Source organism: Mustela putorius, unplaced genomic scaffold, assembly GCF_011764305.1.
Source record: "Mustela putorius furo isolate JIRA1106 unplaced genomic scaffold, ASM1176430v1.1 tig00003846_pilon_pilon_pilon, whole genome shotgun sequence".
Lineage (NCBI taxonomy): Eukaryota > Metazoa > Chordata > Mammalia > Carnivora > Mustelidae > Mustela > Mustela putorius.
In genome coordinates this window covers 7,793,286-7,796,509 of record NW_025421999.1, presented here as the reverse complement: position 1 = coordinate 7,796,509, position 3,224 = coordinate 7,793,286, and the positions used below count along the sequence as shown (strand labels likewise).

Here is a 3,224-nt window from a genome sequence, read left to right as displayed (position 1 = left end):
ATAAGGATTTTAAAAGAAGAGATAAAACATTTCATTCACAGATGACACCTTTGTGTATGTAGAAAATCCGAATGAATCTAACTACAAGTCATTAGAATTAATAAGGGACTATAAAAACATTGCTAGATATAAGATCTACATATAAAAGCAATTATATTTTTATGTAATGACAACAATCAATGAGATATTAAAATTTTTAAAGTCTTTTAAATGCAGAAAAATAATCCCATCAAATATCTATGAATTAAAGATGTGTAAAACCTCAACAGAGAAAACTACAAAATGTGGTTGAGAAATTATAGGTAGAATAAATTGAGGCATACACCATGTTCATGTATTAGAAGGCTAAGTATTAGGAAGTTTAGATTCCTTTCCAATCTATGAACTCAATGTAATCCCCATTAAACAAATCACAGGGGAAGGCAGAGAAAACTGAATGGGAAGAAATCAGAGACAAACCATGAGAGACTCTTGACTCTGGGAAACAAACTGAGGATTGCAGAAGGAGAGGTAAATGGGGGGATGGGGTAACCAGGTGATGGGGATTAAGGAAGGCACGTGATGTAATGAGTGCTGGGTGTTAGACACAACTAATGGATTCATGAACACTACATCAAAAGGAAATGATGGGCTATATATTGGCTAATTGAATTTAAATAAAAACAAAATCTGAAAAGAAATTTCTTCTACCTCTTGTATCATTGACTGACTAGCTGGGTAAATGTGGACAAATTAACTTCTGTGTCTCAGTTTCCTCAACAGTAAAATGGACCAGTAATGGGACCTACCTCATAGGCTGAAGCTAAGTTACCACAGAGCAGACACAGTACCCTTATGGTTTTGTAAATTTGCAAAACTAAGATATATAAAGCACCACTGACAACCAAAGTCACAATTAAACATAAAACCTTCAATGTTCCAGTTATTTATCCATACATAATACCTCCTTCTTCATAAAATGGCACCTGAAAAGCAATTTTTTAAAATAAGAATTTCTTTTTTAAAAAGAATTTCTTTTAGTGTTTATAAAATCAGAGAAGGAATTTTAATTTGGGGAAACAACTCCTCTAACATCTAAGGCAGCTTGGATGAAATAACTCTGCCACCCATGAAGTCCTCTCTTTTCAGTGAGAAGATGGCTCTAACCTCCCAAAGGCACTGTCTCTCACTTGACTAGTGCCCTGGGAGCTCTGTGGATCTTGTCAGCGTGCCATCTTTCCTGCTGACCGTTCCTTCTCTCTTGAGATGTGGTCACTTTCTTTAGATGCAGTCAAAGTCTGCATTGGCTAAAGGCACATTGTGTCTTTAGACCCAGAGCATTTTGTCTTCTTTCATTATGTGCTGATTTAATTAGGCCATTCCTCAGAATTCCCTGACACCCAACTGACAGAGTCCACAAAGCACTGTGGAATTCTCTACAAATCCACAGACATTCAGCCAGCCCCTGTGTAGACAATCTTTGGTAAAGTGTGGCTTTTCTCAACTTAATTCCCATTTTAATATAGAAGGTTTGTATGTTGGAAATGCTAGAGATTGTTTTAATTATAGTTAGGAAGTTTGCTTTCAAGAATAATTTATAACTTCCTTTAAAAGATATCATCATGTTGATCATAATGATGTAGATATAAAAAGCAGCCTTTATAGGTTGTAGAGAAAAGGTACGGATCCAACAAAGACAAGAAGAGTTAGGCACACAAATTATACCATCAGCATGGCAGAGACAAAGGACTTGCCATTTTATTCTACCCATGCTGCTTTTAAGACAATGGTCTGGTGCCAAAAGAAACGTCCACATTGGGCTGTGGGAAGATATGGTCATCCCTCCTTAAGTCAGTCCCAGAGACAGTGGATTCCACCTTCTCTTTTTTGCCATCTATTACCTCTGTCACACATAAATTGGCTCAAAGCTTTTAAAAATCTAAATTATCTCTATCCTACAGATGGAACAAAGTCTGTTGTTAGTTTCTTCAGTGAAATCAATTCTATGTGACAATGTACTTACATCTTATTTTATTATTATTATTTACCTCTCAAATTATTCATTCATGTTAATGTTTCAAGAGCAGTTAGCAAATTTGTGCTCCCTTTACTCAAACTAAGTTTTGTTTTCTGAGTTTCACCTTTGACCCCTGTCAGTCTTTTGGCGTATAGACCAATGAGTTATCAAGTTTTGTGAGACACTAGCATCGGTCTGCTACAGGGAGAAATGCATGATAACTCTATTAAAGAATTTTAGGAAGTTTAAAGAGGGAAAATGTAACAATAACTAGTAATTTTTTTTAATATGGAATGCTTCATGAATTTGTGTGTCATCCTTGCACAGGGGTCATGCTAATCTTCTCTTATGGTTCCAATTTTAGTATGTGTGCTGCTGAAGTAAGCACAATAATTAGTGACTTTTTTTAATACAACATAGAAAGTGAGCAGGTGCCTGATAATACTGGGGGAAGATGATTGTATCCCTTTCTAAGAAATCACCACAAACTTAGTGGTTTAAAATAACACAAGTGTATTATCTAAGTTTCTGTAGGTAGACACTGAGGCATGGAAAAGCTGGATTCTCTACTCAAGGTCTCATCAGGCTGAAATCAAGAGTTGTGATTTTCATAAGGGGCCTGAGGTCTCAGTAGTGGTTGGAAAGTTTCATTTTCTTATGGTTGTAGGACTGAGGTCCCCATTTTCCTAGTAGCCTTTGCTAGGGATCATTCTCATTGCTAGAAGCTGCCTGCACTTGGCTACATGGCCTCTGAGGGCAGTTCATGCAAAAAGGTTTGATTTCCTCTGGGCTAGCCAGAGCCCTTGTCTTTGATTTTCTCTGTGACCAGCCAGGAAAACTCTCTCATCAACACAGGCTCACCCAGGATAACCTCCTGGTCCTAATGCCAACGATCTGAGAACTTAATTAAATCTGAAAATTCCCTTCATTTGGTACATAAATTGATGTTTAATTGAACCACTGGGGGAAAGTGTGAGTATATCAGGGGTCTGAAATCTTGGGGAATTCTTAGATTCTGCTTACCAAAATGGAGATTTCTTTAATGCTACACATTTACAGTATAGAGAGAATGAGCTTATTCTGACTGGTCATCTACAAGATGGAGGTCATGGTCTATAAGTTACCTCTCAGTAGAGGTTTGTGGGCCAAGAAAATTTCCTTCCCAATGGTCTTACCCATTTCCTTTCCACTAATGGCAAGTTTTATGCAGAAACCCATACCTACAATG

The 3,224-nt window shown here is 37.1% G+C and overlaps 1 non-coding gene across 1 annotated transcript; it reads right to left on the bottom strand.

Annotated features, from left to right (window-relative positions):
- Positions 1–2,278: 2,278 nt before the first annotated feature.
- On the bottom strand, positions 2,279–2,384 carry LOC123387200. The gene has a single exon (XR_006601527.1). It is a non-coding gene; the product is annotated as a U6 spliceosomal RNA (small nuclear RNA).
- Positions 2,385–3,224: the final 840 nt, after the last annotated feature.